The sequence below is a fragment of the Triturus cristatus genome, chromosome 11 (assembly GCF_964204655.1).
Source record: "Triturus cristatus chromosome 11, aTriCri1.1, whole genome shotgun sequence".
In the NCBI taxonomy this organism is placed as follows: Eukaryota; Metazoa; Chordata; class Amphibia; order Caudata; family Salamandridae; genus Triturus; species Triturus cristatus.
The window spans coordinates 396,113,080-396,138,281 of NC_140594.1; the positions used below are offsets into that span (position 1 = coordinate 396,113,080).

Sequence of the window (25,202 nt, forward strand, 5' to 3'; positions counted from 1 at the left end):
CACTGGGCGAGATACAGGATTTAACATTTGAGAAAAAAAAACGACTTCATGTTTCTTACAGAAACATGGTTATAACGCGACTCAGATCCAGCACTAGCAGTAGTTGTTGCGACAGGCTAAAATTGCTTAGTGTATACAGAAACGATTAGGGGAGTGGGGGAAGCACTTGTTTATAAGAAATCTTCTAATTGTCTGATAATTGGATCTAGTCTCGAATAGTGGCGTAGCAAGAGCTTTTGCCGCCTGGGGCGGTCCCTGAGTTTGCCGCCCAGTACGGCTGGGGCAGGTAAGAATGGTGGGGGAGGGGGGGAGCAGACAGACGACGAGGGAAAATGCAATTTAAAAAAAGAAAACCACTTACCGTGCATTCGCCAAAAATTGCTCACCTCACCCGCCACCCCCCAAAAAAGTGCTGCCCGGGGCGAACCGCCCCTCTGCCCCCACCCCACTCTCATCCTAGCTACACCCCTGGTCTGGAATTGTGAGTATAATAAACTGGTGATTTTATGGCACACATTGAAGTTCAACAGAACCCCTTAGCTCTCCTTATGGGAGAAGGTCTCACAGCTTTTGGCCTAAATCAAATTATTACATCTACTCACACTAAAGCCACATTCTACACAATACATGGATAGCTGGCACTCATACCACTGTATCAGAAATTGGGTTTATGACCTGGGGTGGTCATGGCCTAATTACATTCAATATGAGGTTTTGCTGCAGTCAAAGCCTTCAAAAGATGCTGACAAAAAGACCTGTTACATTTTGGACAAAGATTGAGACCGAGACTGTTTGTGAAATTATTCTAAAGGCACTAGAGCTTGTTTTCGAGACAGACATATCAACTGAATGAATAGAGAGAAGATGCGCTTTGAAATAATTTTTAAATAAAATTATTTTATTGATCTCTCCCAGTGTAAACAGTAAACTTTAAGAGAGATAAACCTTCTAATTTCTGGATTACCCCTGCTTTAAAAAAGTTTAAATCTTCTCTACGGAAAAGAGAAAGAAAGTGGCGTTTTTTGCAGGATGAAGAAAGCACCAGCTGTTAGAAACAGCTCATGAAAACATGCAAACGGGAAATCACATGTACCAAAATAACATTCATTACGAATAAAATTCCCATAGCCTCAAATTAATCTAGGGAGCTATTTCAGGCACAACAGTCCTTAAAGTCACCTAATTATTTGGTGGCTACCTAATAAGTGGATTTTAATTTTTGAGACAATTTGGCAGCTTTCATTACTATCAAATCCAGAGGATCTATGAGAGTTTCTTAAACATGTTGGCAGAAGATAATAATGACCATAGCAGGGAACATGGCGGCAGTAGGCTAGCTGCCGCGGTACTCCGCCCCCTGACCTCCGGAGTGAGGAGTGCAGCAGCTGCGGTTTCTAATGGTTTCCCCGTGTTAAAGCGCAGGAGATTACACCGCAAGATCTTTCACGCACTTCAGCCTTGTATATTTACAAATTTTTAAAAAAAAGGCTATCTTGCTGCTTTTTTTTTTTTTTTTTGGTCACCCTTCCTTTCGCCCAGGTCGCACACATCATCGGCAGCGGCATGTATAACCATAAAATTGGTTAACTTCTGTCAGCTGGCTAATATGGGTTGAACTGCTAGGGTGGCCGTGGCAGCTGTAGGGCTCTTGTATTTGATCTCTCATCTACTTCCCTTCCAGTATTGACTGTGCCAGCGCAACGGTGCACCCGCAGTTCTTGCTACCCATGTAGTAGGCTCTCAGTAGTCTGGAACCATGGCAGTAAATGAGAAATAAAAAAAATTAAAAAAAATAATGACCATAGCAGAAGGGTATGGTCAGAACTGATGTTTTACTGATGTTATTGATTCTTTGGAATCTGGTAAAGTGCCACAAAGATGGCAAGCAGGAGTGATAAAGCCTTCTCTAAAAATAAAAACCTTCTTGGTAACGATCCTGTTAATTACGTTACTGTCAATTTTACAAAGAAAGCGTTATTATTATAATACAACACTTTTGTAGCATATAGCTACCAATGGAAATCCCAGTGCTGAAAGAGTGGCACAGAGACGTTAAAAAAGCTAGGTTTTCAGTGATTTCCAGAGTCAAGTTCTTTTTCGATCAGTCTTGGGGAGGGGGTGGTGGGGGGAAGCTGTTCCATAATTTGGCCACATTGTAGATGGGAGATCAGAGGGCCTTTACCAAGAAGTGCTCTATGGGCAATACAAAGTGATTTGAATTTTATCCTCTCGGTCACAGGGAGTCAGTAAAGAGAGCGCAAGGCTTGTCTAGCTGATTGGTGTCTGGGAATGTTGTACAGTATTCGAGCCATGGAATTTTGTACTATCTGTAGTTCTCTTCTTGTGACTTTGGGGGCTCTCGGGTGAAGTGAATTACCGTAGTCCAGGTGAGCAAGAATAAGTGCCGGGACTACCAGTCTTTTTGATGTGGCGGGAAGAAAAGGGAGAATTTTCCAAAGCATTCTCAACATGACGTAACAAGTGGCTGCGGGCTTTGCTGCCTGGGAGTCAAATTTGAAAGATTTATCCAACCATAAGCCGAGGCTCTTTACAGCTGTTTTGGGGGAATGAGAGTTCCCCATACAGCTAGGTCAGCCCAGGTTCAAAGTTAAGATTGTTACCTAGGATCATAAGCTCCGTCTTGTCTCTGAATAATTTGAAACAGGAGCTGTTTATCCACTTGGCCACTTTCTCTAAACAGGGGCCCAATGATGGACGGAGGGAGTCTTGACTTGAATTGAGGAAAAAGACCTGTTGCGTATCATCACCATTAGTGGTGGCAATTCAGTTGACCAAATATGTGGAAGATAACAACAATCTGCACTATCCATGGCAATTGGGCCTTGAAGCAGGGAGAAGTACGGAATCAGTTCTAGCTTTAACGATGGTGCATGTGCAAATCAGTGGTGGTGTTGCTCCTAGATCTGTCCATAGGCTTTGAGTGTCAATAAATAAACCTGAAGGCTTTGGACTAAAGGGCACGATTTCTGTCCAATGCTCACAGTTTGTCTTCATGCCACCTTTCTGATCCTTGACTTGTGATAATATATGTGGTGTCCAGCAGGGATCAAACATGTCTTCAAACTATTGAATATCTACATACAGCCACCGATGGAACAGATGAAGTATCATGGATGTTCTGCATTCTCTTATGCCACATTAAAGACCCAAGACTTAAGATAATGTATGTAGTATCCTGCAGGTAGCAAACATGTCCTTCATACTGATGTTACATACAGCCACTGATGGAAAAAACCAAGGATCATGCAGCAGTCTGTTATGCAGATGACACACAACTCATCTTCAGTCTGGAACGGGGTCAAGGTAGGAGCAAACCTAATTTAGCAGATTTTCTCTCCACACTCAAACTTGGATCTAGCATAACCTTCTTCAATTTAATGCAATGCAGACCTAATGATAGTTAAAAGAACAATTGATGGACAGAATGCAGAACAATTTCATACATTCACCCCGGTACAGAGATCTGGGCCTAAATACATCGTTTTTTTGCTCGCCATGCCATTACAGTTTGAACCCAGCCATATGCAAATTAGTCTTGACCCTGCGCCCAATGGGAACAGTCCAGCCCAAACTGCCATACCAGGTACTCCCTGGACTGGAAACAAGCCTCCTAGGACCAGTTTAGGGGTTTCACCCCTCATCAGCCAGGAGAGCTGGACTCCAGTGGCATGGAGAGCACAGGATCCACGTCTGGGCATACCCGCCCCTCTTGGGGTGACAAATACAAAAAGAACAATTGATGGACAGAATGCAGAACAATGTCATACATTCACTTTGCCACTGGATTCAAGTCAGCCTGGCTGATGAGGGGTGTTCCCCGAAGCCGGTCCCATGATGCTTGTTTCAGGTTCATGTAAGAGCTGGCTAGGCAGTTCTGGGTGGACTGTTCCCATGAGGCACAGGGTCAAGACTGATTTGCATATATCTGGGTCTGAACTGAGGTGGCGAAGTGAGCTAAAGAATGATGATGGATTCAACCCAGATCTGAGAGTGGGGGTGAGTGTCTGAAAAGTGTCAGCACTCCGTCCATCATCTCCTTGTGTTTGCTTTGTTCGACCTAATGATAGTTGGCATTTATCATGAGTACTGAAATTACAACTACTGGCCATCATAGATGGGCCTGCCACCGCTGCCTTTAAAAATTGTAAAGTCAATAGGCTTTTGGATAGAAGAGCAACTAACTCGGAAACATCAAATTCATTTTTTATCCTCATCACGTTTCTGCCAGCTAAAGATTTTGAAAAATGCTCTACCTTTTTCGTCAAAAGATTTCCATAAGTGAATTATGACTTCATGCCTTCTATCGAGGCTGGATTACTTGAATCCACTACATGCTGGAATGCCTGAAACTATTATTTTCCCATCCAATATATACAGTATTATGCAGTGAGGACTGTAGAACTGAAAGTGTTTCCAAAACTAGGAATGCTTTTCACTGGCTCCCCACCAGGCATAGGATTCTATTTAAAGTACTGTGCCTAAACCACAGGACTTAAGACTTTATATGATCTGGAAAGTCTCCTGTAGCAAGTTGCATTTTTAAACATATCCCAAACAGAACCTTTAGTTCTATGGACTCAAAATTGTTCAGAATTTCTAGATTCCAGAAACAGAGAACTGAGCATCAAGAATTGCCAGGTGTGGATCTCAACCGCTGGAACGCCCTCCCATATTATCTAAAACATTCTACTGGATAGCTGTTGTTTAGGAAAAGATTTACCAGCTGTTAATCAGTCAACATGTGTGCATTAAATGTAGGACCGATGTTCCAGTAAGATGCATACATCTACCACTAGCTGCAATAGTGGAATTAATTAATTAATGATTGAGAGTTAAACGTTCCCACGATAATTAATGTATTTTACCAGTTGGCCAATTCAAGGAGAAGTTGTTGGAACATGGACAAATCATCATTATTTACACCATAAAGTGTAGATTTTGTAAGCGAATCCCCATTTGTGCTTAGCCTGGCAGTTGCCCAGTGCCCATTCTTATCCTGCTGTGATTTCACACAGACCCATAAACTACTACAAGCCATAATAGCCAATGCCTTTGGTTGGTCCATCATGCCTTAAGGCACAAACCTGCATTAGTTAAGTGCCTTTCTTGCAGACACAGTATTTCTCATACACTCATATACAGCTGCTCAAACCTAACTTGATAAACTTTGGTAGAAGCTTGCAGGCCATTAACATTACAGGACATCATATTTACCCCTTATGTGGTCTGGTTACCTGTTTGATTAGTATTTTATATATGTAATGAATGTAAGCGCATTGAGAAACGTTGTTCGCCCTCCCTGGTTATCTCTCTTCTTTCCCACTTTTCCGTTATAGCCCAGCCCTTTCCATTCATTCTCCCTCTTCTACTCCACCCTCTTCACTTCCCCAGCCCTAACTCTTCTCATGTTAGGTCCATTTGACTGATGTCCCCATTCCGGACTTTCCTTCTCCTGCCTATTCTGTGTTCAGCTATACTAAAAAAGTTACTAGTGCTGGGAGAGATCTCCCCAGCTGCCATTAGCTTCCTAGCTATAGAAGCATTACACATACTAAGTCTACAGGGATCTCTATCCCTGATGACCATCACACATCTCTGTCCACCCACCCCATCCCCACCCAAAAGAGAAAACACATGGGACAAAAGTCAGGCTAGACATGCATTGATCATCTAATTTAGTCATTGTCAGATAGAGTGATCTTGGGCCACTGGTTTAATGGAGCTTGAGCTTGGGTGCAGAGGTTCAAGAATAAGTATGGCCTTTTAACAGGATTTTTAGCTTGGTAGGTTCCTAACCCAGCATCCTGGAGTGAGGGGATCAGCTGGTAAAGTTGCCATTGCTGTATTGCTGTGTCCTGGTAAAAATCATACCATAGAACAAAATGATAACTCACCTCCTCTGCTTGGCTTATTAGTATGAGCAGTGTGATAGAGGATACATAAAAAATTAAGTTGGCCAGGTTAACCAAAATAGGTTGCAAATAGACTTCCACTTTCTTGGGCTTAGCAACTGAGAAGCGATGGGCCTCTGGACTTGACAATTGATGTCCGTTTCCCCAAGGCTCTGAAATGCTGTTGAATCTGATGAACAATGAATCGGCAAAGGTAATCCCTTCAATGCCTTTTCAAAATGCCCTGGACTCGCAGATTGTTTCTGCATATTTGATTCTCTAAATTCTCAACTTTCTAGGTGAGTTTTATCGTCAAGTTTCTTATGCTCTTTGGTTTCTTGATCCATTGTATGTGCCTTGTCCTCCAAATTTGAGATACGCTGTTCAGACTCTGGAATCCTAGATCCCATAGTATTCGGAAATTTTACGGATTGCTATCTGGGTATTAAGTTGGAGTGTTGTAAGCGCAGCAGTGTCTTTTTTATATTCTTTCCGGGGCAGGCAAAGAAGTTTATATTTCGAAGATAGAGTGGGATGGTCCTGTTGTCGTAGAGTGCTTGGATCATTGCTCTCTGCCAAGTCATACAATGGTTGTGTACTTTGAAGAATGGTGGTTTTGGTTAGTTTGTTTGTGGAGATACCTATTAGAGGTGCTGTCTGGTCCACCTGATCTTCTTCCTAATAGTCTTTTGTTGGTCAAGCTGTCAACCAGCTTCACTTGTGTTCTCATAAACTCTGCCCATTGCACTACTTCACCCCAGCCTGTATCAGAGTCTGAGTCAGCAATGTCACCAGTATCAGAGTCCATATCTGAATAATCTGACAATGAAAAAATAGTCTTGGGATTTTTAACTACTGTACTTATTTCAACAGTCATCCCATTTCCAGTGGCAAGTGCTTTGACAGGTTTCATTGGTTGATACAATGATAGGGGTACTGATATTCATAGAATGAGTATGCCTAAAATTTGTACCACCTATGCAATGCTGAGATTGCTGGACCAAGAGTATTTTAACATTCTTTGGTGGGCCCACTTGCATTGTAGTCCCTCAGGTAGTACAACAGGTATTAGTGCATTATTCTCTATATCCTTGCTTGTGAGGCTCAAGAATGTTTCTGTGACAATAGCAGCATTTTGCACTATATTAGTATTCTCAAATCTTAACTTCCTGCTGAGAAGGTCTTGTGTACCCTCCAGGTTTCCACCATAGTGGCCTTGTTTGTTTATACCTCCAGTACTAGCCTGTCGACAGTTGACAGAATCCTCATTCCGGCATTCCAGATCTTGAGCAAGGGGAACAGCATCTGATTCTGAGGGGCTGCTCGGATCCATAAGAGCCACAGAAGCCATGCATTGTGTGGAGCATGTCAACACTGACCTTAAACCAGCTGAGGGATGGCCAAGGAAGTATCGGCTCTTCTTGCCAGAAGATGGACCCATGCAAGCTCTGCAGGACACAGCGGCTGCTCACACAGTGTGCCCTTGGACCGGAGATGCCATTTAAGGAGTGCTTACATGGAGGGATTAACAAACCTCCTGAGGGGACGGAGGTCTGAATTGGTGGACTAGAGTACCACGGGCTGCCAGCGAGTTCAGTAAATCTGTCTGAAGGAAGTTACTAATGGTCCCACAAAAGAAAAAAGCCAGGAGCACCATATATATTCTGGGGGAGTCTGGTCACCACTATAGATTCCATACAGCACACTCCATTAGCTCCACAGCTGTGCTCCTATCATACCACAACAATGACTGCTCAGCCATCTGCCATCTTACAATTTGATTAAACACTTGATTGCAGAAAAGACGTGGGGAAAGAAAGAAGTTTTGAGATTCTCATACAATGTTTCATGAGGTTTTTAAGTTTGGTAAACCAGAAACTTCCAATGAACCATTGTCTCTTGAAGTTGGATTTGTCAATGGTCCTTTGTCTGACAGCGAGAAAGAGCGCTGGCAAAAGGCTGGATAATGCTTGTGTTGCCGAGATGTGAGGCATTTGATACAGTTTTGTTGCTAAAAGGCCTGTAAAGAAGGTTGGGGGTCAGCAATACTCTTATGAAAGGAAAATGGCCCCGCTTTAGCTGTCTTATATTGCGTCTTTTATGACTATGACTGACAACCATATGTTGCTATTATTGTCATAAGTACATAAGAAGGAAAGGTTGTTAATACCTCTGTCTTGCTGGACTGTGGTTCCTGTGGAATGTTTATTGATCAGAATTGATTACTAAGGAATAATTTCCCTTATCCTCTGAGAAGACTAGAAGGGATTAGAGCTGTTGCTGATTAACCATTGTCTACTGAGCTAAGCATGAAATTCTTATCCATTATTTGTTTTTATTATCATACCAAGTTTGTATCTTTTGACACTGTTGTTTCTCCAAGTTATGCTCTAATTATTGCGATTCCCTGGCTGAAAAGACAATCCTAATGTCAGTTGGTCAATTTGCACTATATCTTTGTCAAGATAGTTCTGTCATGAGCATTGTTATGCCTATGGAAGTTATTCGTCACTTTTAGACATTATGAATAGCACATGATGCTATTTGGTTTATGTAATGCGCCTACCATTTTTACAGGTTTCATTAATTTAGTCTTCATTCGTTTTCTAGTCTTAAAAATCCAATTGTCTTGCTTTACTTGGATGACATTTTGTTATATTCAAAGAAACTTGTAGGGAATGAAGAACATGCAGGTTTGGTACAGTCTAGGCTCCAGCAATATAATTTGTATTGTAAACCAGAGAAGTATCAAATACTTTGAGGCACCCCTTGCTTTGCCGCCTTGCACAAACGAACAGTAGATGTGCCCATTGATGTACATCCATGATTGACTATTAGCAACCTTCCACTTGAAAGAAAAAGACCTGGACTCTAGTAGTAGATAATGTATGAGGGGTGCTAAATGTTGACAACACAAATGACTATTCTCACATCTCATTCTTTAAAGTGGAGATCCCAAATGAGGTGGTCAGGAACTCCACTTCTGTTTCTCAGAGCCACTGTAGGTTTTCTGTCTGTGTCTTCGGGGGAAGGGAAAATCTGTTATATCCCTGTTTGTGGACAGGACATCTCATATTCATAGTGGAGAAGTTTAATGAAGGGTCTAGGCACTGGCAGTTGAGAGAAGGTCAGGGAAATTTTAGTTGAGCAATTCTGGGTTGGCTTCCAGTAAAGGGCGAGCAGAACAGCTAAAAAGAAGGTGGGAAGTCTGTGAGAAAGTAACCAGGACTGGGTGAAGGGAGTTTTCAACTTGCTGGCTAGTACAAAGGATAAGCCCAGCACCTCACCATCCTCTGAATATGGACCTTAAGAAAAAGGATATCCTGGCTGATGTAAGAGAGAAGACCCAAGGACCCCTGAATCCTGCAGTCATCCAGCCAGGGATTGGAGTTGCTCACCAAGGACTAATTGGTTGGCCTCTTTTTAGCTGCTAAGGGACACCAAACGCAGAAGACCTCCTGCCTCTAGGAAAGCTCACCTGTGAACTGAACCCTGCAGGAGCGAGCCCTGAATGAAGAGAGACCAGGTGCCTGGAAACCTGCCCTGAGGTCTTGATGACTGCATTTTAAAAACAGGAGTGCCTTTTCCAGCATCATGAACTGCTTTGGACATTTTCAAACTTTGGAGGACCAGGACAAGGTGCGAGAACCCTTGAGCAGTAAGTAATCCTGGTTTGTCCCAGTCTGAGCTTTTTATGTGAAGATGGATTACAAGTAGGGCTCCCGGTTTTATGGTATTTATTTTTGTGCCATTTCCGTCTGTATTTATCCATATTTATTTTTTGCAATTTTTTTCTGTATTTATCCATATTTATTTTGGGTTTGGTGGAAGAGTAAGCTGAAATTAGTATATTTCCACATTTATTTACCGAATAAATATGCAGTCATGCTTGAATGCCTGACAGATTTCAGTGCTGTGAACACCCGCAGAGGATAAATCAGCGCACTTACATGAAAATATGCCAATTTCAGTATCAACCTTGTGCATATCTACAGCAGTTAAAGCCTCTTTACTAAGAACCTTTCTTTTTTAACTTCTTATCTATCAATCCACACATCTATTGGCCTGGCAGTCATGGCAGACAGTATTTAGAAGTACTCAAAAATCAACCCAATTTCCGTTTTTATCCACATTTAAAAATAAATACGGACAAGAAAATGAATGTTTTCTGTCTGTATTTATCTGTAAAAATCAGTAAAAACGGAAAACAGGGAGCCTTAATTACAAGGCTTGCGGTGAAGGTATCTAGCCTTGTAGAGCACAGGTCAGCTTTAGATTCCAACGATAGCTTCCAGCATTTCCCTACTGGTGGATTTTGAGAACCAAAAAAGTGTTTTAGTCTGAATGCAAAACCGTGGCCAGGAAATCCATGGACGCAACAAATCTACAGCAGCTGCAGGTTGATCTCGTTAAATTTAACCCACTCTGTTTGACGCCAAGCCTGAAGGCTTCAACTTAGAAAGATGTAAACTCTCTACAACAAGTTGTCTATGTCTCATCAACTGTTTCAAGAATTCAGTTGCTACAGGAATAAAGGGATCAATTCAAGAACGATGGAAGAACACTAGGGTGAAACCTTGCATACTAAAGAATGGTGAAGCTTAGCAGCACCATGAGCTGTGGCAATCTAAGAACCCCAAATATCTTGAGTTGCATTATTCGCAGATGTTCCCCTAGTCTCTGGTTAGTTTATATAGGTGTCAATTAGACTGGGGAGAATAATTGTATTATTCAGCTCCCACTGCCTTACACAAAACCTTCCAAAAAGGTAATACATATTAAGTGCCTCCATCCGAGATGCTTGAGTAATGTAAATCATGAATGTGAGGTATATCAGTGAAAAAGTATTAGGACATCTCTTTTTAGCTGTAGGTTTCTTCTGCAATGAAGAAACATGGCCCATCTTTGAAATATTCCTGAAGTCTCCATTATTACTTGAAAACCTTCAGAATGTATAATATCTATAATAACATCCGTGGAAATTGTATGCCAACTTAAAGAGACTCTGGTGAAGGCTGCAAATATCCAAAGGGTATAAAATGCAAGGATTTATGTTGAGTGCAGAAAGGAGAAGCAAGAGCATATTCATGGACATCAGAATGAACAACTGGACACTAAATAGATTATAAAACCGCATCCAAAGTAGCCATAAATCACTTTTGGCCAGAGATGGCCGTCATGACATATTTTCACCACTTCCAAATACAATTGTAATGTGGAAATTAAAAAAGACTGTTGACTGAAATATAGTGCATTCGGTCAAACCAACAGAGCCTTTATGTGAAGATCTTCCGGTTTCTTGTGATCCACCTGTTCTTGCTCTGTCTTCACTCTTTCCATAAATATTGTGCTGTTCCAACAATACTTTGTAAATGATTTACAGATTGTTCATAAGTGAGTGGTGACTTTGTATACAGTCAGGAGATGGCATTTCTTGAACTAGGAAGGTAAATTAGGACAAAATTGTACTGTGCCAAGAAAAATGCCCATAATGATTGATGGCTGTTCTTTTATTGAAGATGTCTTAACCTGCTTGAATTTCATTGGTTAGTTCAAATCTCATATGGTTCTCTGGACCACAACATAAAAAAGTCTCCATTCACTGTAGCCATCTTCGTCAACTCTTAAGCACCAAACAGTTACAATTAGACTCCAACAAATATTAAATCAATAAAAGGCAGGAAATTATTTTCAATCATTTTCCCTTTTCTGCCGTAGAACTGCTCCCACTGCTCAATAATATCTGCAAAATGTTTAATTAATTGACAATAAAAATCCATAAATCTAAAGAAATGTTCTTTAACACTTGCAAACGATCACCAATCCAAATTAGCAGATGTTTTTTTGAGATTCATAGAGAGACCAGTGGGACTTAATCTGAAACCAAGGTATTTGACTTCTTTCTGACAGGGGCACCATCCTGCACAAAAACAAAGAGAAGAGGCGTTTTGCTCAGTCTGTGTGTGTTGCAGAATGCAGCACATGTGGAAAGAGGAACAAGCATTGGCATAGCCAATAGGTCTCGCCTTTGGGACCTTATAAGTGTTTAGCCATGCAACAGTTGCATAACTAAACACTTATATGGTCCCAAAAGCGAGACCTATTGGCTATGCAAAGCGGCCGTGGGGCCGCGAAAGTGATCGCGATCACGATCAAACATCAAAGCGGCCGTGCTGCCGAAAGTGAAAGTAATCACGGCAAAACGCGGCGCGCGCGCTCGCGCACATGCACTGTGGCTCTAGGCTGGCCTGGTAGCACTTTTTGGAGCCCTCTCAATAAGTCTCGCCAGACCAGCGCATGCGCTGGGTCAGCCGAGACCTAAAAAACGAAGAGAAATGAAAACATTTCTCATCACTACGTCTGCTCTGGGGAGGGTCAGGTTTTCGGAGCTGCACAGGTTTATCTGATGCTGTAAATCTGGGGCAGGGTTAAAATCCATGGATGTTGAGCGGAAACGCCCACAACAACACCCATAGAACACCTCCTTGACGCAGAGTAATGCAAGCGCTGCCTTGTCTTACTCCATATCTATGAGGCGACGCAAACCCACGCAGGGTGGCTTTGCGTCGCCTCATAGATATGATTGAGAAACCTGCGCCACCGGAGCATCAATAAAAGTGACGTTCCAGCGGCGCAGGCTTCTTGTAAGTAAAGGCCTGTACTGCCAACACCAGGATTGACAGTCATTCTCAGGAAATATAGGGAACATTATTGATTCCTTCCTTCACAAAGACAGCAGTTACAATCCTCGGCTTGGTCGTCTGCTACCTGTATTTCAATTGATTACTGAAGTGATTCAACACTACAACACCCACAATGCACTTGTTAGTGGTGCCCTAGGAATTCAAGTATCATGTTCCGCAGACACGGACTCATGTGTGCAACTTATTATGAAATCTTCACCACAAAGGCAACTTCCTCCTCCCTGTGCATGGCCGTAGACTGCGCCACTTTCAAACAAAGGCCTTACAGGATAATGCCCATCTCTTCAAACTAGACCGTGTCAGTGCGAAACATATCCACCCCTTCCTTTCTACTTTGACCAGTGAATATCACTCCAAGATCAGCAGTAAGGGGCAGATTTACAAGCCACTTTTGCGTCACTTTTAACATGGAAGAAGTGACACAAGGGGCTTGTAAATCTGCCCCTAAGTATCATTCTCCCTTTGCGCCACTCATTATTCCTTTACCGAGAGCAACCTGGAAATTCCTTTAATGCGTAATGCTGTCATGCAGCGCCCTCGGGTGGTTATATTTATGAAGTACAGCTGTGGAAGTCTAACGCCTGTACTGCCTCCCTGCTGCCTAATGTCAAACGCAGAAGATCGAAGTGTAAAAGGAGAAGCAGTGGAACTGAGAAACATTAACAGGCTAAAAACGGTAGAAATAATCTAAAATAACTTTGTGGGTTGCGAACACTCTTCAGCACATTATGCTAATAGTTTCTGTCAGTTCTTGCTGCTGGTGGTTGCAAAGGTGGGTGGCCATCGACATTTTGGCAACCATCGACTCTCATTTTGACAACCCGGACTTCTTATTATGTCTAACGTTAGGCAAGACTTTATGAATCTTTTAAATGTGAATGTATAATATAGTTCGAACAACCTACGGGTAGTTTGGGGGATCTCCCCCGAGAAAATTTTGAAAAAGAGAGTGGATAAATGGTGTATTTTCAAGCAAATTTGAGGAAGCAGGATAGAGTAATACGAGCATTTAGAATATCTGCCCTCATCCATGACTTTCTGAACCATGACAGCTTGTTTCAAATCTCCCTGCATCCACCGCATGGTTAAGTAGGCAGCTGTTACAATCCCATGTGCAGTCATATTTTTTTTCATTTCCCAAAGTTATGGCATATCCTTGGGAAATGAAAAAAAATATGACTGGTCTGCTATGGTAAATTGATAAAAATTCCACACAATAAAAATAACAGAATACACGATCAAGCCTAGCTAACAAGCAAAGACAGATGTTTCTAGATTGCATTACATCTGAGAAACAAGGCACAGCAGGAGAACTTTGACCTTCCAAAACAAAATGTTATGAATTTAGGTAATCATTTGCCTTTGTGACTAGCATACAGGTACATTGCAAGAGTTAACAAAGCGCTGGGCAAAAAGAGCCTCAAGGCCCACACATCCGTCCAACATCTTAAAAGGTAAAGGTTTATCGTTTAAAGCAGAATGCAGCGAATAAAATGACATTTTAACACCTAACATGCAGTTCTAGGTACCTGTCAGTGCACTGCCCAATGTACTTTACTGCTTTCCACGCGAACCACTAAGATCTATCGCTCTGTTCAAACTTACCCCCCCATGTTATCGCAACAGCAGAAATCTCTGGCAAGCCACAAACAAATGTATTCTCATCACAGCAGCTCTTCAGTTAGAAGCATAAAATAGCACTATATTTTGAACATCTCGACAGTCTAAAACCTTATATAAAAAGTAAAAATATACGTTAGGTTGAGAACGAGATGCATGAGGGTGCAAGGGGTGGAGGGGCTGAGGGTGGTCACCCGGAGCGACTAGTGATGCACGCTGAGTCACTCAAGTTCTCACCGCCTACTGTGTTATGGGAGAACATATTATTATTACAGGGAGGGGCAGTGCTTTTTGATTTGGGAAGTTCTTTTTTTGCGCCTTTTAATCATTTGGACAGCAGTAGATGAGAAAGGCAGAAGGGTGTCTGCACACGAGGTTTTCAATCATTTCTATCCAGGACAGTATCATTTTTTCCCATATGTGACATTGTGATATTACCTTTACCTGCTTGTGAAGAGATGCTCGACCTTGAGCTATAACTGTACATAAGATAATGTAGCTTTCACTAAGGGCTTTTTATGTTTTTGTAGTAATATTATTGTACCTTTACTAGACCATCGAAGTTGTAGTGTATCGGAGAGTGTACTACAGTGCCTTTGAAAGATAATCCCCATAGGCAATGCACAGAAGTGTTTAATGACGCCAACTCCTTGTTCTTTTGTGCTGACACATGCAAACACTGTAATAGACCCTAACTGCGTGTTCCTCCTCCTATCACCAGAGTACATTAGCAACCCTTGACTGCATCAGTCCGATGCGAAACGTGTAATGTCTGATCTCCACTTCACCTTTACAACTGACCTGTCCTCTGCATTTTGACAAAGCAGCAATATTTCAAAAACACAAAGGCACACAGAACTTGCCAGAACTGACAAACATTCACACCAGTTAATAGCCCCCTTACCAGTCAGTCAGGTCCTACGTGTGTGCCGTTTTGACAGTATATGCTGCGCTGCATTGGTAAATGGAAACACAGTGAACGCTATGCTTACCCACTTCACCTTTGGAATGTAATACAATTATTTCTTGCAGGCTTTTTGCAGCCTGATTACAGACACTAGGCAGGGAATGAAAACGTAGTTGAAAATGATTGACGAGACACCACAGATATAAAGAAGTGACGTTCATTTCACGTCTATATGACTTCACTGGAGACAGATAATCACAAAAGCAGCCAGAACAAAGAAATTCAGTGTTGCCTGTGGTTGCAGTCAGCTAAATGATGATTGCATTTTTACCCTAATTTTTAAATTTCACTTAAATTATGTCTTGCGTGCCTTTCAATTACGGGTTGATTACGTATTTTCCTTGTTTGTACTTATGGCTCTGTACTTGAGCCCCGCCCTCTCTCACTGCATAAGCTTCACCTAACTGAATATCTATCTCAATTTAAATGAAAACCCCAGGACAGGTTGCTTTCCTGTTTTAAAGGGTGTCGGTCTTCCTCGTTGCCTGCATGCTCAAGGGAGGAAGGGGGGGGGGGGGGGGGGTGTCATGGGTGGGGAATTAAACAATTAAAGACAGTAAAACTTACCTGAGTGCCTGGTACCGCCTCCGCTGCTGGCCGGTCACGACTCACGCTGTGCTGGTCGGCGTGTTCCTGCTGCAGGAACCGGAAGCAGCCAGCTTCCCTCCCCTACGCAAGCCAATCGTCGTGATTGTAGGCGCAGCAGGAAAGCGCCCCAGACGGGACATTTTGTCTGGATAGAGAACAAGGGAGAGTGGGTGGTCCTGCCCGAGGGCAGGGGGGAGTGGCTTACCCACTGTTGTGGGTACTGATCGTTTGGTCGGCCCTGCAGCCGACCAAATGATCAGTACCCACAACAGTGGGCAAGCCACACCCCCCTGCCATCGAGCAAGACCGCCCACCCACCCGCCCCCAACCAAGCACAGAGGCACTTCTGCTTTCACACTATGCGAGAAGGCAGAAACATAAATGGTAGTTTTTACTGTTTATGTTTCTGCCTTCTCGCACCACGAGAAAGCAGTGGGGCGACGCACCCATGCCCAAATGGGGCAGCCACCACTGTTCCTTGCCTTGCCAATGTATCCTTTATGTTTACTTTAGTTCAGATCCTGACGTGATACCTGGGTGCTTTATGCCAGCTCCTCATGTTGTTTTTGATGTGAGCACAGGGCACCTTTCATCTTTATCAGTTCCTGTGTGCTGCTCATGCTGTTGTAAATTCCCTTAGGCATGGCCTTTATTTATTTATCTGATTGCTGCTATTTCTCACCATTCCAAATAGTGTCGATTTGAAACTGTTCTTTAAGAAGGTGTCATTCGTATGCACTCAATCAAGTGCATTTGTAACTGTATCCCCTTATCTCATGCTAGTGTGTATTTTATTTGAGGGCAAGGACGGTGCACCACGTAACACAATTCAAAGAGCTTCCAATCTTGTGAAAATAAATCCTTCATTCTTTTTCAATCTTTAAAAAAAGGGCCTCAGCCAACGCGTTTCGTTCCAATGGAACTTTGTCAGGGCTGAAAAGAATACAAATATAAAACAACATACTAAATAAACAGACAAACAGTACAAATATAAGATACATACTACATAAATATGTATAAAAATACATTAACACTAGACACAACAGAACTTCAGGATGGCTAAACGTACAAATCCAAAAAAAAAGGGGGAATGTCCTACATATATAAAAGACACATAAACCTACTTAACAAGACAAATATTGCAGCCTTTATATATATAGATAGGTATATAACTAGCCATAGTAGGTCTGATAGGGCCAAGAAAAATTGATATGAAGTAATCTTTTGAGCGTCATACATGTCAAATTGAATAACATATAAAAAAAAATATAAAACACATATACATAAACACCACAAAAATTTATGAGCTATATTGTAAACATAAATTGAAATGCAGCACGGAGCTCTACTCCATACAAAAAATATGTATTCTCACCCTATAAATATGTATAAAAATACATTAACACTAGACACAACAGAACTTCAGGATGGCTAAACGTACAAATCCAAAAAAAAAGGGGGAATGTCCTACATATATAAAAGACACATAAACCTACTTAACAAGACAAATATTGCAGCCTTTATATATATAGATAGGTATATAACTAGCCATAGTAGGTCTGATAGGGCCAAAAAAAATTGATATGAAGTAATCTTTTGAGCGTCATACATGTCAAATTGAATAACATATAAAAAAAAATATAAAACACATATACATAAACACCACAAAATTTTATGAGCTATATTGTAAACATAAATTGAAATGCAGCACGGAGCTCTATTCCATACAAAAAATATGTATTCTCACCCTATAAATTTCGGGCATATGTATATAGCACATAAAAAAATTAACTCCAACAATGTTCATCAATATAAAAAGAACATTCACCAGAAAGTGCCAGTAACCAAATAGTAAGGTTACAATGCCTTTATAAATATATTACCTATAATATCATGTAAAATGCAGAAGGGGCATTAGGGGAAGAGTGATGGACTAGAAAGCATCAACATAGAAAACATCAACATAGAAGACACTCAAAAAAATAGAGAGTGTCTCTATATATAAGTATGCATAAAGATGGAAAGTGGCCCTATAATTACAGAAACACACAAACCCCAAATTATTGGTCTCACCTAAAACACTCTCTTGTGATTCAAGAGCGAAGATTAGAGGAATCAAAACAGTGTTCCAAGCGTGTTTGGTTCTCGTTCTAAAATAAAATAATGATATATATCCAATTAGAGGGAAAAGATCAGATTTCTAAATCCAGCATTTATTTCCAGATATTACTATTACAAGGTAATAGTGCCATCGTATAACATACCCATACAAAAAATGGGGGGGGGGAAGGATACAATGGACCCACCCTGCGGATGATACGAGTATTTAAGCGTATTTGTAAAGAAAGGGGGGGATGAGGGCGATGATGCCAAATGCTAAAAGGAAAACATATTAAACTGCCCCCCTAAAAGTGTAAACACATTCCATGATAGGCATATCTCACCTCATAGGTGTCCTGTTACTAATGCAGATCACATGCTAAGGATCTACAATCCTTACTCACGTACCTAAGTAAAAAGGCCATACACGAGGAGGTAAAAGATAGGCCATCAGTGGTTCAAATTGTGCGCACATATAATATGTTTACGATTCACATAACCATATCCCAAGGAATGGTAGACATATGTGAGAATATGTACCATACGAGTCAATATATATACCAGAATTTCACAAAGAGAGCTATATCTTTAATACCCTCTGTGAGAAAGTGCCATCTTTCTTGCATGGTATGGCCCCACTTTTTGCTGAATTGCTGAATGTACTTTGACTGAGTGTACCCTGGACTCCTGCCAATCAGGTGCCCAGGGCCTGTGTTCCTTCCCTAAAAACACAAAACCCAAATTGGCAAACCCTGGGCACATGTCAGCCCCTGGTAAATGGTACCCTAGGTACCCAGGGCCTTGTGACCAGGGAAGGCCTCTAAGGGCTGCAGCACTCATTGTGCCACCCTTAGCGGCCCTGTACCCTTACACACACACACTGCCCTTGCAGGCTGGGTGTCTGGGTGCAAGACAAGACAAAGAGTCGACATGGCACACACCCTGTGTGCCATGCCCATCACCTACACTGCCATGGCATACATCAGCCACCCCTCTAGCTGGGTGCCCTATGCCAATGGTGTGGGCACAGGAGCAGGAGCCCTGTGCTCCTACAGTACCCAGGTCCATTCCTGGGCACTGTAAGTGCAGTGCTGCCATTTAAGAGTACATGGTGCTGAGAGCTCGTCAAACACGAACTCCACAGCACCATAAAGGCAGCACTGAAGACTGAGAAGTTTAGTATCAAACTTCTCAGCACATTAAACCCACGCTGATGCCAGTTTGGGATATAATGTACCAAGCACCCCAGAGGGCATCTTAGAGATGCCCCCTAAAACCTAACCTACAATCCACGTCTGCTCTGAGGCTGCCTAGAATACCACCCAGCAGACATGTTGCTGAACCCCTGGGTAGGAGAGCCCCTGCTCTCCTGGGCCTGCAACAATGCACATCCTGGGCGAGGTGCTAAATCTCCTCCCCCAGGATGGGCAGGGGAAAGCTTCAAAGGCATGCCGCCTCTGTGAGCTTCCCCAGGCCACTACACCCCCCAATCTGGCGGGAAGGTTGGCCGGAAACCCCAAATAAGGACAGGGGATGTGCCAGCCTGCCAACCCCACCCCTCAGGGGGGGGTGGCGAGGTGAAGCACATCCCCGTCTCTCGCCATCTTGAAGATGGGAAGCCCTACCCAATCAGGACTAGGCTACTGCCCCCCTCCCACAGGAGAGAGGCAGGATAGTGGGTGTACCCACCCCAGGACAGGGACCCATTGGTCCCTGCCCTTCACCTACCTGTAACGCCCCTAAATCTAGTATTTAGGGGCACCCTGAACCTTCCTTCCCCAGATTCCAGATTCCGAAATACAAAGAAGAGCAAGAAGAAAGAAGGCCTGCCTTGCAGCTGCTAAGAAGAGGAAGACACCAACTGCTTTGGCCCCAGCCCTACCGGCCTGTCGACCCTCGAACCTGCTCCTGCTCCAACCCGGCATCTCTTGTGGCCAGCAACCTCACAAACCCCGGAGGACCTGGCTACCTTTTGGCTCTAAGTCCCTGGGACTCCCATGAGTAGAGGCTCTACTCAAAACCTACTTCTAATCCCTGGCAGCAGCCCGGAACCGCAAACCCAGCACACTCTGCACCAGCCAAGCCTGACCGGTGCCGGAGTGAACAAAGACCACGAGGATGATCCCATGGCGACTGTGACCCCGAGTCCGGCACCCAAGGACCTCCCTCGACACTCCTGAAGAAGCCTGCAGCCTCAGAACAAGGTGCCCCCCTACCGCGATCAACAGAGGGTAAGATTTCCCGACACCAAAAGGCACCCCTGCACGCGGCGCCCCACGGCCCCCTGTGCCCAATCCCGGGGTACCTACCTATCCTCCAACTACTCAACTTACCTCTCGAAGTGGTGGTGGCACCTGAAGAATCCTCGCCCCGAGCTTGCAGTCTTTTTCTAAACCGGAGATTTCCCATTGAAATCAATTGAGCACCCGAAGGCTCAAAAGCACCCAGCACCCAGCCGCCCTGGCAGTGCAACCTCTACACCTACCTACTTCCCCACTTGCCCTGAGTAAGTGACCAGGAGCCCAGCTCCCACAGCCGCGTGGCTTGCTAGTCAGCAGCCACCAACCAAGGCCCCCCTATCCCTCATAGGATAACATTGGGCCTAACTCTCTCTGCACGCGGCCGCCCTAGTGCCGCTGAGGGTGAACCCACTGTACCTACCTGACCCTGGGAGACCCCTGAGTCTATGCCCAGAACCTCAACTCTGCCAGTCGAGTACTTACCTTTAAACCGATAAGTCTATTTTCTTCATAGGGTGACATTGACTGGCTTTTTCCTGAAATTTCTTCTAAGTGTGGACTTTTCAAATCTTAAAATATTCACCAAAAATCAGCCTAGTAACGAAAACGAAAATACTCACCTGCTCTTAGGTGAGCTCCCAGTGCTGGATCTTGGTGCCCAGCATTGACTCTGAAAAATACTTACAACTGTACTTACCAGTAATCCAATTTTCCGCCATAGGAAATCATTTACTGTTTTTCTGTGAAATTTCTTCTGTGTCAATTTCTGCAATCTTTAAATATTCTTTAAAAATCGTATAATATCTGAAAACGTAATTACTTACCTGTTTTGGATAAAGGTTCCAGTACTGAGTCTAGGTACCCAGTACTGGATTACAAAAGTAACGAGAACATACTGTACCTGCAACTTGAATTTTCTTCCATAGGGAATCATTGACTGTTTTCTATGAAATATTTTCTCAACTTTTAAAATAGCTAAATATTGTTTAAAAATCATCACTGTAATTAAGTCGACTTTCATCACTTGATTCTAAGTACTGACCCAGGACTGAATCTAGGATCCAGTCCTGGAATTCCAAAAGTAATCCTAAAAGTAATCTGTTGCAAATAACTTGAAATTTCCATTGAGCTCAATGCATTGTTGTGTTTAAAATAGTGTTGCCTATTGCAACCAATTGTAACTGTTTACAAAAGTCAATTGCATATTGCAAAAGTATTTATATAAAGCATCTCATTCTGAGAAAGTATATTTTAATGCCAATTGTTGGTTCTAAAATAAAACAAGCATATATTTTTTATATATAAACCATTGGCCTAGAGTTCAGTTATTGAGTGTGCGAGACCGTTTGCTGACTGAGTGTGTACAACAAATGCTTTACACTGTCCTCTGATACTGCCTTACTGCTCGACCAAGCTACCACTTTAGAGAGTAAGGTTATATCTAACTTTAGCCTCTGCCAAACCCTTGGGGACTGTGGACTCTGTACACCCTGTACCTATTAGGGAACAGTATATACAGAGCCACTTTCTCACACCCTCCACCATAGTCCACAAATACCGTAACAGATATATTTTAATAGAAGACAGTCTCACCTTTTACACAATCATTATATAGGAAAGGCTGGCAATCTGTTTCCTTCTAAATCCCTGGTAATCCAAGTATTATGACAAATAAATCTAGTCGTAATGAATAGAAAAAACACATAATCAAGATCGTTATATAGTCACAATAGTAAAACCCAATATATAAAGTCTCTGGAAGACTTAAAAGCAAAATACTCATTTACTTTTTAATTTTATTCAAGTGGTATATATAGTCCACTATTAGCAGTCAGATTAGCGGCAACTAAAATAAAAGCCGTCCGTTTCGTGCGATAAACAAGAACAGAGGACTGGCATATGTAAGCACACAGAAATTCAAATAAGAGAAAGACCCATCAGTATCAAATGAATGTCCGTCCGCTTACCTCAAAGCGTGATGGGGCATAAATAATCCCCAGGGTAGGTCGACCAAACGTCCCACCCATCTACATGTGTCCTTTCTAAAAAAGAGAAACAGGGAAAGATAAGACGATACGGGCAGTAGGTATGAGACTAACGAACGAGAATGATATCCCGTCCCGTCCACACTCCCAATCCTACAGCCATTCTCCACACCATGCAAAAAACACCTCTCTGCGCGATGCAACAAGTACATACACCAGCAACAATTCAACACAAAAACAACAGCGCTTCCCAGCAGCGCACGCAACGACACCCCCAGGGGGGTAAGCCATGAAGTCATGTCCATCCCGGATATGTCAAACGGAGCTCTAACCTCGAGAATACTCCCGATTGCCTTGATGCAAGTCCGACTGCAAATGATCCCGCAAAATTCAAAATAGCCGCCATGAGTGCTCCGGAGCTCTAATATCTGGCGTTTTCCCATCATACACCCCTTCTAGTCACGTGTGCCATCCCGATAGTGATATGATGGTCCATACCTCAAACGCGGCGCCATATTGGAATATACTACTGTGCCTATCATTCTATTACTATTAACAAAAACACGTCTACCGTCACTACATAAGGCCTACCTGACAGGGGGAATGTATTTAAAATGTACCACAGAAATAAACTAAGAATACAAACGTGATTGTGAAAGAAAAAATAAGAAATTGGAGAAAATTATATACCGAACGCAGGTATCCAACCGGGGGATACAAATGTTCCAACAAAAAGTTGGAATAAAAAAAACAATACTTTGGAAAATTGGAAACACATCCCTCAATTCACTGATATAAGGGCATGGCAAGATTGTGTTGTAATGGACTATGCCTCAAAGAACGGGGCCATCTTGTGATGTTACGCTCGTGAATAGTGGCATATATAAGGATCATCTACTGATCCCAGACGTTATTATGATAAAGAATAAAAACGCCCATGGTTCCCAAATAAAAAAAGTAAGCTGCCGTCACACTCATACTTCAAGGGGCCTGAGTTATCGCCCCTATGACATGAGAATATAAAAAAAAAAATAGGGATATTAGTAATGTGTGGGAATGAAATCCCACCCAGAGGACTCATAATCAGATGGTGAGGAGAAGAGAAAACAGACAAAACCAGAGCATTGCATAAGTAAATAGTTGGGAATCGGTAAGGGACACACAAGAAAAGGAGGGGGGAGGATTGGGGGAGGATTTTAATCGTATCCAATATTTCTCATAAATATTTTCTTGGTTATTTTGAGACCCAAAAATATTTTTTATTCTGATCTATACTTAGAGAAAATAATGCATTTCCCCATCCGTATTATGTCCCAAGCTGATCACCCTCAAATTGCATATCCATCTTGACTCCTTCTGCCATAACAGTAATTCCCTATTGCCACCCCTTATTGGTACTGGGACATGGTCAGTAGCATGGAACCAGAAGGAAAAATCATCTGGATGTTCCCTCACATAGTGATTGGTTATCGGATATCTGGTGTCAGCATGTCGATGTTCCTGTATTCTTATTTTGAGACTGCGAATAGTGCTGCCTATGTAAATAATTCCACATCTGCAGCCTAGAACGTAAACCACATGAGTGGTATTGCAGTTCAAAAAATGACCAATCGGGGGCGTGGCCTGACCACGTCGCAAGATGGCCGCTTGATTCTGGAGCTCCGTGCTGAGGGGAGCCCCGGAGGGCACGGAGCAGCCTTTTCAACCATGAGCTAAAGTTTATTTATACTGAAAACGTCGTCTAAACAGCCGCGCTCACTGTTGTGAGATTTGCAGGAAAATCTATCACTATCTTCACGAGTTATGAGACTGCTCTTCTTTCTGCGGCTGGACTTCAACTTCTGACAGGAATCAGCTGTCTGTGCTCGCGCCTTCTGGAATGTTGATGCCTGAGAGGATTTTATGTCTGTCGACTCTGGCTTCCTCAGACGGAGTTTTACTGTTATGAATGCGCTTATCTGCCGCCTTTAACACCTGGTACGTCATGACTGTACTATCAACTGCAGTGCTTTTAATATTACTGGGAACAGCTGAGCTTGCACCCCTTTGAATGTGTTGTGTAGCTTTAACACTTGTACTAACAAAGGAGATAAGGCGGTTTTCACTGTCGACCGCAACACTTTAGGTTTTGGCGGTGGACAGCTGTCTGGGCTCGTGTGTAGGAGAGTAGGGTCTGCTACCCTATGGTCACCCCAAATTTTTGCTTTTTGCTTCACTGGTTTTTGACATATTGAGGTTGTGGGCCTGCTAACCAGACCCCCAGCCTGCTGTTCTCTCTACTAAATGCACACTATGCACTTTAGGTGCATAACCAATTGGAACTAGATCACCCTGTGAGCCCCTTGTACCAGTGTACACTAGGTACCCAGGGCATTGCTGTATCTAAGGCCTACCAGGGGCTGAAGCATGTATTATGCCACCCCTGGCCTGGCCTAACAATTTGACACAACTGGCTGATTACTCAGCTGGGGTAAGTTGGTGTAATCACCTCTTACTTAGGTGTAGTATACCTATGCCTAACCTTAAATGGGACACATATTAACCTATAAGTCACTCCTATGGCTGGCCTTAACAATCCTGAAGGCAGAGTGCTTGGTTTCATGTGAGATGGTGCTCTGGCATGAGCTGAGCCTGTCTGCAGTGATCGGAACCACTTCCTTTTACTGTTTCCAGATATCGCCATACCATATACTCTTAAGTGCATTATGAACCTCGCGGTTAAATGCTATCTTTGGTTTGGCTTTATCAAAACATGTCGAGTAAGGTGTCATACGAATTGGAATACTAACCCCTCGCCAATTCTGGGGACGGGGTTAGCATTCCACCCTTCTAGAGGGACACGACATGTACAGTACCTGAAACCCGGGTAAAATCAGACACAGCCTCAGCTCCACAAAATGGGTGCTGCCACCACAGACACAAGTCTGCCCTCCTGCTGCTGGGAGTCCTTCCAGCTTGGGAGACGTGGACAAAGGGTTTCCTGCCAGGGGAGGTGCATGCACCACCCCAGACAGGAGTTTGTGTATTGGTCAGGTAGGGCTTCAATAGAATCAGACATGCCTGAGGCGCACAAGGAGCCTCGGTGC

At 42.9% G+C, this 25,202-nt stretch overlaps 1 long non-coding RNA gene across 5 annotated transcripts in view; it reads right to left on the minus strand.

The window, feature by feature from the left end:
• LOC146784278 (uncharacterized) overlaps positions 1 to 22,556 on the minus strand; it is a 162,361-nt gene extending 139,805 nt beyond the window's left edge. The window contains exons 1-4 of one of the 5 annotated variants that reach the window (XR_014970518.1): positions 22,449 to 22,556; positions 22,099 to 22,173; positions 21,725 to 21,808; positions 11,452 to 11,832 (exon numbers count right to left, since the gene is read on the minus strand). This is a non-coding gene — a long non-coding RNA (uncharacterized LOC146784278). Of the gene's footprint in view, positions 1 to 11,451; positions 11,833 to 17,864; positions 17,942 to 21,724; positions 21,809 to 22,098; positions 22,174 to 22,448 lie in introns of those variants that run through there. The other 4 variants (XR_014970519.1, XR_014970517.1, XR_014970520.1 and 1 more) reach the window with 4 other exon arrangements.
• Between the last annotated feature and the right edge of the window lie 2,646 nt (positions 22,557 to 25,202).